This window comes from Ammospiza caudacuta, chromosome 1, assembly GCF_027887145.1.
Source record: "Ammospiza caudacuta isolate bAmmCau1 chromosome 1, bAmmCau1.pri, whole genome shotgun sequence".
Taxonomy (NCBI): Eukaryota; Metazoa; Chordata; class Aves; order Passeriformes; family Passerellidae; genus Ammospiza; species Ammospiza caudacuta.
Genome location: NC_080593.1, coordinates 101,282,795 through 101,299,258, shown reverse-complemented (window position 1 = coordinate 101,299,258; position 16,464 = coordinate 101,282,795). Strand labels below are relative to the sequence as shown.

Genomic DNA, 16,464 nt, shown 5'->3' with positions numbered 1-16,464 from the left:
AAAACTGTAAGAAAAAAGATGCTTTGATTGGATTGTTTTAGGGTTTTTTTTCTGTGTAACACACACAGATTCTGGGTAGTTGGGTCATGCAGAAGGAAACTAGTGTGTCAGCCATATGTGGGTGCTTGATTATTTGCAGTGATGACTAACTGCATTTTATTTTGGTTGAGTGATGCTCATTTTCTTCACAGTGCTGTTGGAAGGAGAGTTTCTTACTTGCATAGTGAAATATTTTAATCTGACACTAATAATAAAGGAACCATTACTCATAGCCATGATTGCTAGTTTAATTCTTTCACTATGATGCAGGCTGATAGCTCCATACAAATGTAGCCCTTTAATCTGGAATGGCTTGGAAAATGGCCAGAATTTGAAATTCATCTCAGGGAGTCAGCTATTATTCCTTGATGAAAGAGAAATTTCGCCATCCAAAATAAAGACAAACTCTATATGAAATAAATGAATAACTTCTCTAACACTCTTCCAAACTCTCTACAGCTTTTGTGGGCTGGTAATTCTAAGTATTACACATAAGACTAACAACATTATATAAGAAATATTAGAATTTTGCAAAAATTTCTCTGATTTCCTGGAATGAGAGATCTCCTAGCACAAATACTCCATTTTCTTCAGTGACACAAGTTAAATTAAGGTTCTTAACTTTAGAGATAAAAGCAGATATTTCCTAAGAGCTTATTCAAAGTATTCCAGTTTTTGTCTGTGGGATGTTAGAGTTCATGGATATCTGAAACATGCAAAAATGCAGTTAATTAGTACAGTGTTCAGCTGATATCCTATACAAATTCTATATTATTCTGTCATTTAAGAATAATTAGAGCACATCATTTAGATCTTAGGCGAGCTGTGGCTTTCACTGCAGGTATGAAATAGAGAAATCTCAGTACCTTTACTCTCTCGTCATTGTTTTATTTGCTTATTGTGATTCCACAGTTATATTATTTCTATAGTTATTGCTATTGTTACATCATTATAATTACATTGATCATTCTGCCTCAGGAATTTAAGTCTGAATTATTGATCTTAAAGCTTGCAATTAATTGTTGCTGACATTGTAAAGGTGGAACCAGTTTAACAAATTGGTGATTCAGCTGCAATCATTTCCTGCAGTAGAGACACTCTTCTTGAGCTGCAGGCCATGAAATGGAGTAAACCATGACTTGGCTTATTCCAGGTTTCAGTGGCATGAGAAATACTGTCTTCAGAGATTTATTCTTTAATGATCAATGTGTTTGAATGACCATCATAATTCCTCTTTTCCACAAGACTTATCTTCTGTAACATTTTTTTTGTTAACTGAGAGGGATTCCTGGAGAAATGGAATTTTCTGGATGATATGGTTTAGTCAGAAGACTTAATAAACATAATTTTGACCGAGAAATATTTAATATCTTCCTCACTTCTATGGAATTGGCAATTGTTGCAACAAGAGGCATGGTCGTCTGTAACAAGATGCCTACTTGTTACAATTACACAATTGACAATGTGCATTTTGATCTAATAACTTTCAAAACCACTTGTTTAGGGGTGAGTAAATATTTGTCCAGGGAAATTTCCCTCTATTTAGAGAAGAACTAGATTAAGTGCTTGGGTCTTTGACTTTACCCCTACCCTAGCTCTTCACAGGAAATGCAGTTGACTTAATAGACATTTTTAGACCAACCATTTAGGGTTTTGAATCATTAAAATTATTGAGTATCTAAGGTTAAATTCAAATTTAAAGTGGGAATGAAAACAGAAACATTAGCAGCTTAATACAAAATTAGATTATTTAAATTCAATGATACAGAACGTTTCTATCCTATGTTGGCAGAATAACAAAGACATGAATAAAATTAAAAAAAAAATAGAACTTCCAATAATTGCCACCCACCATAAGTTGGCTTAAGGTAGGTGTTATTGTGAAAAATTACTTGCGTCCTGCTAGCATGGGATGAGTTTTCTGTTCTTTTAATATGGACTCTGTGAGTGTACTATGCCTTCCTTTAATATATTTCTAGTCTGAAATTATACCTTTTATGCTCCAGGATCTTCACTTCAGGGTTTTTGCTGTTGTCAGCAATGCAGTTCTTGTTACTGGACCTGAGCAAGAGGTGATGGTTGTTCTTTTATGTATTCTTACGTGTATTGAGCTGAAGGTGCATTTCTGTTCCCTATTACTTTACAATTTACTTTATGCGCAATCATCCATATATTCCACCTCTTAATTAAGGTCTCAAAACCTTATTCTTTTCATTAACTTTCTGACTCTAACTTTCACAAACAAGCACAACAGATTTTTTTGCATTGTTTCTAACAGTTTGTTTATGTCGCTGCCAGTCACTATGATCCTCCAGTTTAATTTTCTATCAACTAACTAAAGGCAAGAGAATATTCAAGGCCTTTCTTTACTCTGTTCCTGCCTGGACAATTTCTCCTTTTCTATTTTGGCCTCAGGCTCCTTTACTTAACTCATTCAAATGAAAGTCTCAGCATCTTCTAACAAGTGTATATATATATATATGTATGTTTATGAACATATATATATATGTATGTCATGGTTTGATGCTGGCGCAATGCCAGTGCCCCCATGAAAATACATTCTCCCTGGTGTCTACTGTGAGATGGGACCAGGAATAGAGCAAAGCAGGCTCCAGCTTAGGAATAGAAGGGAAAAAAAACCCCACTATGTTAACCTACAATATATAAAAGAAACACACAAAACTCAGGATGAAAACACTTTCCAAACATTCCTCCTCCCCCCAGCCAAGTTCCCAATGCATCACAGTAAGACAAAACCTTAAACTCCCAATTAAGTTGCCATCCCTCAGATCACCAACTCTCAGTCCATCACCACCCTCCAGATAATCAATCCTCAGTTCATCAAGAGCAGAGGAGTCCCTCTTGTGCCATAGGCTTCCCCAGGAAACACTGTTGGAACCTCGTGTGTTTCCATGTCACTTGTGGCACTGCCCAGAGAACATTTGCCATCATGACATTGTCCTTCCATATCCAGGGCTCTCACAACTGCACATGGACCAGAGCTGCTTCTGGGGTTTTCCTTTATAAGGATGCGTTGTCCAGTTCCAAAAAGAGCACAGTCTCTCACCTTCAGGAAAACTGTCCTCCCCAAATTTCACGTCTTGGGGCCGAGGGGTCTCAACACTGAACTCTCTTGGCTCTGGGGCATTGCCTCCCCCTAGATGCAGTCTCTGTGTCACAGGAACATGGTTCTGTCCATGGCTATATAAGAGAAGTCCAGCCAAAGGCCACTCCATCTCCTGCCACCTAGAATTCTTCTCTCAGACATCTTTCACTTGCACAAACTTGCATCACACTTGCCCATTTCCTGCCATTCATCCCTATCTCTCTTCCCATTCAGCTCCAGGAGGATCAGCATTTGTGAGGTTTCCATCATGCAAGAAAAGGGTTAAAAATCTCAGGCTCTGCCTGTCCAGAACTCCCACAATTGCCCTGCTGGGCACCTTCTCACTGCAAGCCCCCTTCTCATTCTCAGCCAGCCTCTATCAAATTTCAAGGTGGCACAGGCACAGACACCAGCACGCTCTCTCTATCTCCTGGGGGCTGGCTGCTCAATGTCTCTTGGTGCTCCTCCACCCTTCCACCCTCAGGGCCCAGGCCTACCTCACCCAGCCACAGCAGCCAGGCAGGGGAGAGCTCTGAGCTCTTTCACCACCAGAACCCAAGAGAAGTTTTCCTGGGAGCTCTCTGCTTTTATCCCCCTGGCCTCCCCTCCCCTGCCTAGCAGAAATGTACCTTCTCTCGCCATATGGGGAACGTCTGCCTTGGATACCAGAACCTCTGATCTGTACTGTGGAGATTTGGAGAAGGTCTTCTTTAATCTCCTCTCTGAGCTTCTTGTGATTCTCCTCTAAGCCTGGTTATCCTTCTTTCAGTGTTGCAGAAAAATAGAACAGATGGCCCACAGCCCACCACTCTGTTCTGTATTCGTAAAGGGTTCTGAGAGCATCTTTACCCATGCTGATGGTACTGGTTCCTTCAAGGTCTACCACAAGTATGATTTCAGCATCATTCAGCAGTCAGAGGACAAGTTGTTGGAGTACTGGGGAGGGGTGATCTATGAAGCCCTGGACTGGGAAATTGACAACCAAGTGGAGCAAGAACTGAGCGATCCTTTGGAGAAGCTGCTGTGACTCATGTTGAAACTGGATGACAGGGCAACAGAACCACCAGGCACCCTGCAGGATGTTATCAAGGCCTGTGAGGAGCACTTGTCCACGCCTTCTGAGGCTACCAGCCATTATGAAATGACCTGTAAGAATATGTTTACTGACTATATGGAAGTACAGAAGTTTGTGACATCATCCAGACCTCTCCTACCCACCAAAAAATATCACGGTTTGACCCTGGCACAATGCCAGTGCCCCCATGAAAATACCTTCCAAACATTCCTCCTCCCCCCAACCAAGTTCCCAATGCACCACACTAAGACAAAACCTTAAACTCTCAATTCAGTTGCCATCCCTCAGATCACCAACTCTCAGTCCATCACCACCCTCCAGATAATCAATCCTCAGTTCATCAAGAGCAGAGGAGTCCCTCTTGTGCCATAGGCTTCCCCAGGAAACACTGTTGGAACCTCGTGTGTTTCCATGTCACTTGTGGCACTGCCCAGAGAACATTTGCCATCATGACATTGTCCTTCCATATCCAGGGCTCTCACCACTGCACATGGACCAGAGCTGCTTCTGGGGTTTTCCTTTTAAGGGTGCTTTGTCCAGTTCCAAAAAGAGCACAGTCTCTCACCTTCAGGAAAACTGTCCCCCCCAAATTTCACGTCTTGGGGCCGAGGGGTCTCAACACTGAACTCTCTTGGCTCTGAGCCATTGCCTCCCCCTAGATGCAGTCGCTATGTCACAGGAAAAAAACAGTTCTGTCCATGGCTATATAAGAAAAGTCCAGCCAAAGGCCACTCCATCATCGCCTACCACCTAGAATTCTTCCCAACTTCTCTCAGACATCTTTCACTTGCACAAACTTGCATCACACTTGCCCATTTCCTGCCATTCATCCCTCTCTCTCTTCTCATTCAGGAGGAGGATCAGCTGTCAGGCTGACAGCTCTGCTTGTCCAGAACTCCCATGGCTGCCTTGCTGGGCACCTTCTCCCTGCAACACCCCCCCCCACACCCTTCTCCTTCTCAGCCGGCCTGCTATCAAATTTCAAGGTGGCACCAGCAAAGACACCAGCTCTCTCTCTATTTCTTCTGGGGGTGGGTGGCTGCCTGTTGTCTCTTGGTGCTCCTCCACCCTTCCATCCCCAGGGCCCAGGCCTCCCTCACCCAGCCGCAGCAGCTGGGCAGGGGAAGACTGAATCTTTGGTTCTCTGACCGGAACCAAGAAAAAGTTTTCCTGGGAGTTCTCTGCCTTTAACACCCTGTATTCTCAGAGGCATATCCATGTCCCCAATGGCCACACCAGGTGCCAATATTTAAATCTGAGCACGTATTGGTGTGACCACAGCATCCCAAAAAACTCACTTCCTCTCAAACCACAACAATGTATATGTATGTAATTTAATTATTTGAACCATTGAAGTTGGAGGTGTCATTAAAGCAGTTGAGAATGAGATTTTGGAGCTGAAAAGTTCTGAAACAGTTTATTTCTTATCTGTTTACTTGACTGATGAGTCTCTGGCAAACAAAGAACTTTTGTGGCTTTCTGATTACCCTTGCATGTTACACTGATGTCAGGAACAAGATGTCTTTGATTATGAGCTTGTCTCACCCTGGGGTCAATTTCAGACTTCAGCTGTTTTAGCTTAAATTTTAGCCCTCCACAAAACTGCACATTCATTTAAAATGCCAGAACTTTCTTCCCAGATTTAATTTAATTTGTTTGCTTCAACAAAATATATGCTTTGTGGGTGAAAATCACCTGTCTTGTGAGGGATCCAGTGAACACAGAACATGGAATGACATCTACTTGGAATAGCCTGGAGGGAAAACAGAGCACTGCAACAGAGAACAGTGTCTCTCAGCAGATTTAGGGCAAAGCTGAGAGCAAGATCCACTCTTGAAATTCCCTGACTTGGGATGAAAATGACCCTTCTGAAGCTGCTGGTTGGAAATTTTCTTCAGAAATCGCCTAGCATATTTTAAATTGCCACAAAATTTCCCAATTTTATCAGAAATACTGAAGTGCAAAGTTAGCCCAAAAGAAGGAAATTGTTTTCATCTTATTGCAAAGCTCCCATACCTTCTCGGTGATTTCTCACGGGCTTCTCCTCACAGCACTGACTCCTTCTTCTCCACAGCACAGCCAACAAACTTCAACTCTCTTCTCACCCAGCTAACCCACTCTTTTATAGCACTCATCCTTATTGGACACAGCTGTGGCCTATTAAGGACAGGCCTGTTCCTAATCTTTGGTGATTATCAGAGCTGCACCTCCTAAGGTGTGAGACTACCTTCTGCATTATCTTTATTTTCTTATATTCCATCCCTCCACAGGAAATCTGCTGAGAAAAACAGAAATTATAGAAATAGAACAAGGCCAAAGCTTTTCTTCATGCATTTAAATAAATGTAGAGTATTTTATAAATATAACCCCCACCCCACCCCCCCAAAAAAATATTCAGAGTTTCAAATGAAGACTGAAAGGTATTCACTTAAAATGCAAGCATATAAAACATTTAACCCAGGCTGTGGGCAACAGTGCTGAGTGACATTGTAATGCTTTTTCTATTAATTCTGAAATGGCTGTGGGCAAATAATCACTACTTGAGAATGAAACAGAATTCAGAATAACATTTGCCTCCTACATTCTCTTGCGAAGATCAACAATTAGGAGATTCATAACATGCTTGCTGATGAAATAAAGGTTTCCAGAGAAAGACACATATTTATTGGAAAAATAAAAAATTTTCAAGATTATGAGTCAGTTCTCTTTCTCTCTTTCCCTTCATGAAACAGTCAGCCTGGTGCTCTTTTGCTGGCTATTAAATGGAGAACATCTGTGGATATTTGTGAATGAAATTAAAGAATTCTAAAATTAATTTTTAAGAAAGGAGAATGCAGACTAAGCCCAGTAACCAGTGGGGTCTGTGGCTGTGCCCATTCTTACTGTGTCCTGAACCCTGTGGATTTGGTAATAGTGTCTATAGGACCCATTTACTGTTGGAAGATCCAGCTTTTCAGGTGATGTCTCAAAACAGTGTCCCAGGGCCATAATGAGAAATTTGAGGAAGATCCCAAGGCAAAAGCCTGGGAATGGATGGTGAGTAGTAACATCACTGACACTGGACAGACTGTTCACTGTAGGCACTCCACTTGTCTTCAAATGTTTTTGTATCAGTCATAGAAGTACAAAGATTATACCACATGAGATTTTTGTGTAATAAATATTTTTGTAATAAACATTGGTTTATTTTACTTGTTTTTCATTTAAATGAATATACTATTTTCCTCTTTTTGTTCATTGGTTAAAATGTTAACTAAAATTCAGTACATTCATAGTCCCTGAAGCCTTCCCACTTAAATGATTCACTGATTTACTGCAGAATCAGTATGTGTTTGCAGTTCCAAATTGGCATTCAATCTCTTTGGCAGATTTCATAAAAGAGCCATTTAAGAGTGATTTTTCTAGATAGGATGTCTTGATATATTCCAAAATTTATTGGTTTTGAGATACTGTAGGCATTCATAACATGGCTGACAAAATGTGGCAAATATAGTAACTGTTTAATTTGGTGAATTTTTCACTCTTTATGCTTTTTCATAAAAGAAAACCTAGTCCTGTCAATTATATGACTTCTAGCCTTTGTTTCTTGCCAGCAGTGTTAAAGATTTTCTGTTATAGTTTCTTTTTAATGGATATGATCTGGTTGTCACTTTGGTGTTTATGCCTGTTTTCCTGTTACACTTCCTAACCCTTCCACAAAAAACAGTGGAAATTATTTTTGACATGTCTAAGCTATCTCTTTTTGAGATGTTTTTAGATTTTCCAGTTTTCTATGTTGCAGTACAGAATGGAATTCAGTTATGCCTAAAAAAAAAAAGGTAAAAATATTTTTTAAGTTAAGTATTTTTTAATAATTGCAGTTATGGTCAGTAAGCATCTGAGCTTACGGCCAAGAGTCTTTGCTTTTCTTTCCTCCTCATGGCTTTTCTTTCAGTGGGAGTTTAATCTGTCTCTGCTGTATGGACATCAACTGTTCTGCAACTGCATTCAGTGGAACACAGTGTTTTAAAGCTTTTGTTAACTCTTTGGAAACATAAATTGCATCAATCTCTGTGGTGAAAAGATGTTTAGACAATGCATGGGAGCTGAGTACTTTCTTGGCTGGCTTTAAAGAAGTAGCCCTCTACCATTTCTGTTGTAATCTCCAATATAAGAACAAACGCTGTATACTTGGTCTCCGTAATCTAATCCTGTTTAGTGAGTAATATTTTATATTCTAAAATAACTGTTTGGGAAGTTTCAAGTGGAATGTTCTATATTGAAGTCTTGTGAAGTAAAAATGTAGATAAAAGACATGAACTTAGGGCTATGCGTGATTTTTTTTAAAGTCAGACTAATCTGTTTTATTCTGTCCATGACTGGGGTCAATGATAAAAGTGTCACCGTAGGACACAACTGTCTTCTCTAAATGTTCAATTATACAAAATCTTGCTCTCAAGAGAGTTTTTTCACTAGTTTTGAAAAGGTAGCAATGTTTACTTGCTTTCTGATACAGAAGAATTAAAAAGAGGTTATGGCAGTATTTTGAAACTTGAACAATGACTCAAACTCAGAGATTTTTACTCATTTTTGGTGCTAAAGTTGAGTCAAGCTCACAAACTCTGTGCAATTTCACATTCTTATTTTGCCTCTACGTGTCTCATTTTGTCATCTTTAAACTTAACTGCCCCTTCACATAGAGCAGGAAAACATATCCAGCTGTTTACTTCAGGTTTTTTCCTGGTTCTGTGTCAAGTGAAGAAAGCTCTGACTTGCAGGTTCTACTGCTTATCTGTATATTTATCATTTATCCTTCTATATCTCCTCTCTAATCCAAACCATACAGAACTTTTTTATTTTATACAGCACAGAAATCCTGCCAGACTAATTTTCTCCTTTAGAAATGGGCTGAATATTTGAAGAACTATTTATCTCTTTGAATATCTGACTTTATACTTCATAATAACTTCAAAGGTCAGACACTCCCCTGGTAATGCAAAATGCTATTAGGTCGAAAGGATCAAGATTATAAACCATCACTTTTTAGATAACACGTGTATTGTGTCATTTCTTGAATCTGTACCAGGCAACCCCATATTTCACACTTTTAACAGAAAAAATTAGACATGGAGGGAGATGGCTAGAGTAGCAAGATAAGCTATGGGCAATACAGTAACAGGAAATTCATAAAGGTAAAACCTCAACTATTTTAAAGGTCAGTGAACTATTTTTGTTTAAGCCTTATGGAACTTATTATTAAAAAAACATGCCAAAGATGAGAGAAACCTTTACAGCTAAAATTTTTAGCAGCTTAGTTTCCAAGAACACGCAGTGGGACAAATCCTTTAACTGAGATACAGAAGGCATTAAATAAATCAGTTGTCTAGTGGAAATGGAATTTAGGAATATATGTTCACAAAAACAATACAAGAAATTACCTGAATGGTGCTTGCAAATTTGTCAATGCTGCAGGCTTTGTGCAGTTTCCGAGATATCTGCAGCTGTGTTATTGGACTTGTTGAACCTGTAGAGCCTCCTCAGTAGGATTTCTTCAGACTGAGCTGACTGGTTTGGCACCTTTCTTTGCCTGATTCTTGCAACCTGGCTGGTAAGATGACTTGACTGAGGCCAGAGAGTCTCTGGATTATTTCTGCTTTCTCACTGATACTGTCCAAGGGAAAAGGTATGCTTTATCTGTGTGAGAACACAGCGGCTCAACTTGCTGAAGCAGATTCTAGATGGAGGGTTCAGTTTTGTAAGTGCCCACCTGAGGTGAGCAGACCATGCAAGAAACTTTTGCAGAAACTGGCTTTTGACTTTTCCCATGGGCATGGCTTGGTGGTATGGAGCACTGGCTTCCTGAATCTCTAACTGCCTCTTATACAGTACAAGGGCAACTTTGGGATCTGTCCTGCCTCGTGGCTGGGCACAACACTTCAGGTTGCTGGCTGTGTGCTGCCTTCATTGAACACTGCCCTTGATGTGAGAAAAGCCAGCACAGAGAACTGATGTTTACCAGTCTCCCTTTGTAGACTTGAATTGCTGTGGTAAAATGTGCTGAAAAAAGGCAACAGAGTGATCAGATAGATAGAACACTGCATAAAGAGATGAGAGGATGTTTCCTTGTTTACTGAAACCCCTACTGCCTCAACTGTCAAGTTGTTGGAACAATTCTTTACTCTCTTCAGGAGAATATTTATTTGAAGTTACAGCTGTTACATCCTTTATGATACTTCTCATCCTGTTCCCACTGCTCTATACCCCTTTGTATTTTCTTCCTCATGTATTTAATTGCTACCAGGTACTTAAGAAATTAATTATTTTGGAAATATTTTCCTAATTATTCTATCATGTTACAACACTTTGACTAAGAGAGGACATAATGTAGACACAATAGAATTTGAGAAAATAATTTCAGAAGAAATAGAAAATCTTCATGCTACAAAACAATTGTTTCAATGAAAGGGAAAATATGTATTGATTTTGATATTTTCTTTTTCTTTTGTCATTCTTTACCTATATTGCTTTCTCATCACTTTCATGGCTGTTACTATTAGGTCACCCACTTGCACTGCCACTGACATAACCCCTAACAGGAAGCCCATTTGTCTACCTGAATTCACCTATGGAATAATAGAGGAGATGCTTCTATTTGCACACCTGGTCTTCTCTCACATATTTCTGCAGGCTGTGGAGAAGCTGGCAGCATGGAGTTCCTAATGGTATCCTTTTCCCAGAGTACCTGTTACTTGTGAGGCACATTTATTATTGCACTCACTGTCAAGCAGCACCAGTAAAGTTCATCTTTCAGATGTGGCAAGTTCTGATCCTGTTGCTTTTTGTCTCCTGCCAAAACATTTCACTGCAGTTTTCAATCACAAATGCCTTGCAGCTCTGTGGGCTGTGAGGATTATTAGAAATGACCATCCTAATTTGCATGCAGGATGGCAAGGTACAGGGAAAGGGAGTCAGTTTCTTGCAGATACAGCTTGCTTTTAACAGCACAGCAGGCTTCCCTGTCACTCCTCCTCTTCATAGGTCAAAAGCTGCATTAATGTGCACCACCACATTAATGCGCTCCACATTCATGGAGCTGAATGGATTAATTCAGGTAGAGTAGAATTTGACTCAGTGCTCTTGTATAAATTCTCCCATTCTATGGAAAACAGACCCAAGAAGAAATTAAGATTTACCATTAATTTCAGAGCTCATTTTGAAAGTTTGGCTCAGTTATTATATTTATAAATGTCAAATTGAAAAAATAAAAAGTATTAGCTTCTTCTTATGAATATTTTAAAGAAATTAAATAACCACATTATTTTATGCTGTTACTAATGCTAACTTAATTAAGTCATAAAAGAATTAAATGAGCTTAACCAGTCCCTCTGGAGGCTGAAAACCAGATAGTTTGATAGTTTAGCATAGAAATATTCCTAAAAACAGAGATGTCAGGATATTTGAGGATTCACTTAGATAAGAATTACAGAAGGACATCTGAAGCTGGGATAAACATGACATCTCCTTTCTCCCACTGAGGATGTCAGATGTTAAAAAAAACTCTTTTTTTTTTTTTTCCTGTAAGTTGTTAAGTGATTTTGCAACCTTTTTTTGGTGAAAGTAGTATTGAGTTTTGAGTGGTTGCTGGCTCAGTAGCACTGGTGAGCAAAGTAAACAGTCTCTATTTCCCCTATGAAGTGAACATGAAAGTAGACAGTCACTATAATATTGGTATCCCAGCAAGCAAACAAATTATGTTTAGTTTCAAGTAAATTAAGAACAAAAAAGTTCTTAACTTCTCTCTCTTATATTCCAGTTACATACATTCCAGTAGATTTCAAAATGTGAATTAAATCACCTTCCAGTAGATTTCAAAATGTGAATTAAATCACATTCCAGTAGATTTCAAAACGTGAATTAAGTCAAACTGAATCAAAAACCCTCTCAAACAAATGAAAATAGAGGATATTAAAAAAATAGTGTTTGTAGAGAGCTTATTCAAGGCATTGTGTTAAAAAAGATGTGGGTCTGAAGAGAGAAGAAACTCTGATGAGAACAGAAATATTGCAGATAAACTAGATGAGAAAAAGATTTATAATGTATGTGTGCAAAACTATATGTCGCAAAAAAGGAATGTTTAAAGTAGCTTAACATAATGCTTTGGTTTTCATCTACCAGGGAACATACCTGGAAGAAAAACATTAAATTCAACATGACAATGAGGATGCCAGCTCTGTTCCCACATCTGCATGTCCACCTAGAAGCAGCAATAATTAGATTCTGCTCTCAAATTAATGCTAAACCTGAATTTAAAGGGGGGAACTTTTTCTAATATGAAAATAGAATATACAGTCAATTGAAAACTGTGTTTTTAGTGTAGCACTCTTTTGCCTTGCAATTCTTTCCAGGATTTGCACTTACAGCAGTGTTTCACTGTTATTTTTCCACTTTTACAATGTTAAGGGTTGGAAGGCCTCTTAAAGGTCATCTAGACCCATCCCCTACTGCCATTGGCAAGGACATCTAACAATAGAGCAGGTTGCTCAAGGCATTCTCCAGCCTTACCTTGAATACTGACAGGGTCAGGGCATCCACAGCTTCTTGGGAAACTGTTCCTGTGTCTAAGCCCCTTCACAGTAAAGAATATCTTCCTAATATCTAACTGTTGAAGTGAGGGGAGAACGGCCATCCTATAATGCATCGAACTCAAGTTTATTGATTGATCAGCCACTTTAAATAATAGTGTTAATTAACTTCATGCATATTCCAAAATCCAGGTTCATGATAGGCTAACAGAGAAAACTCTAACCACTCCTTTTGTTTTACAATACCGTTGATTGTTTACACAAAACAAAACCAGTGTTCCCACTGTGATATGAAAGGTTCCCAAAACTTCCACATCTGTTCTCAGGGTGCCATCTTTTCCCAGAGAGGGTGTTTCGCTTGTTATGGGAAGACTGTCTGAGAACCTTATTGTTTATAAAGTGATGTCTGAGAGAGTCTAATTGTTTATAGAAATCAGGCTGGGAACTGCTTTTGGAACTGCTTTGCAACTACCTTTTACTTTTCTCTCCATTGCATGGCTTCATGGCCTTTTTCTTTAAGCCATGCTTGAACTAAACTCTCCACACTTCCCCGCTTTTTTCTTCGAGAGAAAAGAGGTTAGTTTGCCAGGCTTTCTCTATCATCCTACTAACCATCTTTTGGATACAGCTACAGAAACAAGGTAATATAAGTAAAAGCAATAAAAGTACACCTAATATCCCTATAGCATATATTACAAGGTTTCTTAACCATGGTCCCAATCCTAAGCTTTTAAGCCATTCATCAGTTCCCAATCCTTCTTCTTCCTTAAGGCTGTTAAGCCCTAGTCGTAGCTCTTTTATCTTAGATGAATAGATACAGAATGATCAGACAAGTTCATGCAACACATCCCTTCAAACTCTTCACACCCATGGCCTTGTGCTAATAGTAAGAAATCTATGGCAGCTCTATTTTGCAAAACAGCATGATTAACACTCTGTACATCTGCAGTTAACATATCTAATATCTGTGATGTCTTATTCAATTCACCCTTAGCCCAACACCCTATTTGTTTTGCTAAAGTCATTGCCTTGCTTGCAGCACCCCATGGTAGGAGAGCTGAAACCATTATATGTTTAAATTTACTCCAGAACAATGGATCTCCTGCTTGACTACAGTCTAAATTATGTAAGCTGCGCTTTTGCTTGTTTGTCTTATGACTTAATTGCATTAACACAGATATATTAGGGTGGAATAGTGATAAGTTGCGTAAATAACAAGGTCCACCCTGAGGTTGGGCAGGTATACCATTCCAGGCTCTATCTCCGCAAGTTAAAAATATTCCCGTAGGTAATTTCTTAGGTGTTATGATACTAGAGCCTTTACATTGGTTATAAAGTTGTTTGGACACTATGTCCGGGCTTAGAGATGAATCCAGAGTAGCCCATGTCTGTTTATGCTGATTCATCTTTTGAGAATTAGAGTAATCAAAGCTGAACCACCCACCATTGGAAGTGCTGGTCATGCTAGCATTTGCACTTCCGAAAAGCTCCAACTCCTCAGGTGGAGAATGCAAAGGAGTATTAAGTGATTGAATTAACAGGCATTGGCGGTAGCTGTCACTCTGACTGGCAGTATACCCTTTTTGCGCAGGCAATTTAATATTTACAATACTGTGCATATATAAGGCACGGTTATTAATAAGACTGCAGAATTCTTGAGGAGACCATACTGGAAGCCCTACCAAACATGTTCGAAAAGGGTTAGTAACTCCTCCAATGCTGAGACAAAGCGACGACTGATTAATCTGCCTAACAAGTGTTATCCATACATTATCTCTAGGTTGACTAAAATGTGTTACCCTTAATTCTTTGGCTACCACTACACCAAGCAATATAACAAAAGTAAACCTAATTTTTCTGGTTTTACTTTGACCTTCTTTTTCTTATCAGTTTTTAACCTTACTGTTCCCGAGACCTGAAGACCACACCTTTGTAACCTTCTAATGCAGTTATCTAATGCCTGATTGGGATCTCCTTTTATAGGCCCTACAACAGAATGTTGTGTTAAAGGCACCAGTTTTCTACACCTTACAGAGGCTATATATGATACACTTTGAGCTTTACCCCTTTTCAAAATACACTGTACCTCCCACTGATAGTAAGCCAAGATTTTCTGCTCATGTGATTCATAAAGATCTAAAGCTGAGGCAGTGTTTAGTCCTGTTTCATTTCGTAGTGCCCACTCCCAATTATGTTCCCAGGTATGTCTATAATTATAGGTGTTACACCATAAATGAAAAAGTGACAACTGATCCACCCAAAAGGTCTTATCACAACCCCCGCAACCCAAACAGCACAATTTGGGCTGTGACATTCAAGACAGTTCTCTTTTGCCAGTCCTTTTATATGGAAAGATGATAATGATTCAATAATGTCAATCAGTTCCCTGGTCATCCGGGAACGGCGTGTTATGGCCCTGTCGATCGCCTTCGAGTGTCCCTTCAGTTGAAGCAGTAGAGGTCTCAGGATCAGGAGCAGCTTCTTCTCCAGACGGTCCTTGTCCTCTTCTGTGAGTTGATCCACCAGCCGATGCATCAAGAACAGGTTTAGTCCACTTGGCAGGTGCCCACAATGCTCCTGTAGGGGTGGAAATACAAAGATATCCCCTTCCCCAGAACAGGACCTTAGCAGGATCCTTCCATAGCCCTGTCTTGGGATCTCGGTATTTTACCCATACTTCTTTTTCCTGTTCACCAATTTCTTGTGGCTTATAGTGTAGTTCTGCTGGGGCGTGCCCTACATCGCCAAACACACACAAATGATTGATCACAAATAGGCTTTTTAGTAATCTGGCGTGGGGGTCAGTTACTTCCTCATGCTTGGCTAAATACTTCTTTAAGGTACCTTGTGCCCTTTCAATGATGGCCTGCCCTGTTGGGGAATTTGGAATACCTGTAACATCTTCAATCCCCCAATTTCTTAAGAATTTCCCTATTCTATGACTGGTATAGGCAGAACCATTATCCGTTTTAATTCTTTTTGGTGTACCCATCACTGCAAAGCAACTGTACAGATGTCTTTCTCCTGTCTGAGCTGTTGCCCATATATATTTGCTATAAGTATCAACGGACACATGTACATACTTTAGTCTGCCAAAACTAGGGATATGTGTAACGTCCATTTGCCATAATTCATTCGTTTGCAGGCCTCGTGGGTTTACTCCTAGGCCTAAACCACTTCCCCCATTATGGTGACTACAAATCGGGCAAGCCCTCACAATAGCTTTTGCTTCTGAGAGTGTTATCTTAAATTCTCTGCTTAAGCCTTTTGCATTCTGGTGAAACATTGAGTGAGCCTCTCGAGCCAATTGGTGACTTGACAGAGGTGTACTTTGGGTAGTGGTAACCAATCTATCTGCCCTATCATTCCCTTCACCTAAACCAACCTTCCATTTATGACTTCTAATATGATTTACAGCATAAGCATGTTCCCTGGATCTTGTAGCTCTCTTTAGCTGCAATAGTAGTTCATATAGTCTTTGATTTTGCACCTCTTTTATGGAAGCATCTTCAATTCTTGCTACAACTCCTGCTACATACAGAGAGTCTGTAACAACATTCAAAGGTTCCTTAAATTGTACCATTGCCCATACCACTGCTAACAGTTCCATGGTTTGTAGGCTGTCCACTGCTTCTGCTTGCAGAATATGATGCTTCCATACTCCCTTTTCTTGCCAGGTTATT

The 16,464-nt window shown here is 39.6% G+C and overlaps 1 long non-coding RNA gene across 1 annotated transcript; it reads right to left on the bottom strand.

The window, feature by feature from the left end:
* Positions 1-494: 494 nt before the first annotated feature.
* LOC131568524 (uncharacterized) lies at positions 495-6,308 on the bottom strand. Its single transcript, XR_009275731.1, has 3 exons — positions 6,237-6,308; positions 2,032-2,100; positions 495-745 (listed from the first exon to the last, which is right to left on the bottom strand). It is a non-coding gene; the product is annotated as an uncharacterized LOC131568524 (long non-coding RNA).
* Positions 6,309-16,464: the final 10,156 nt, after the last annotated feature.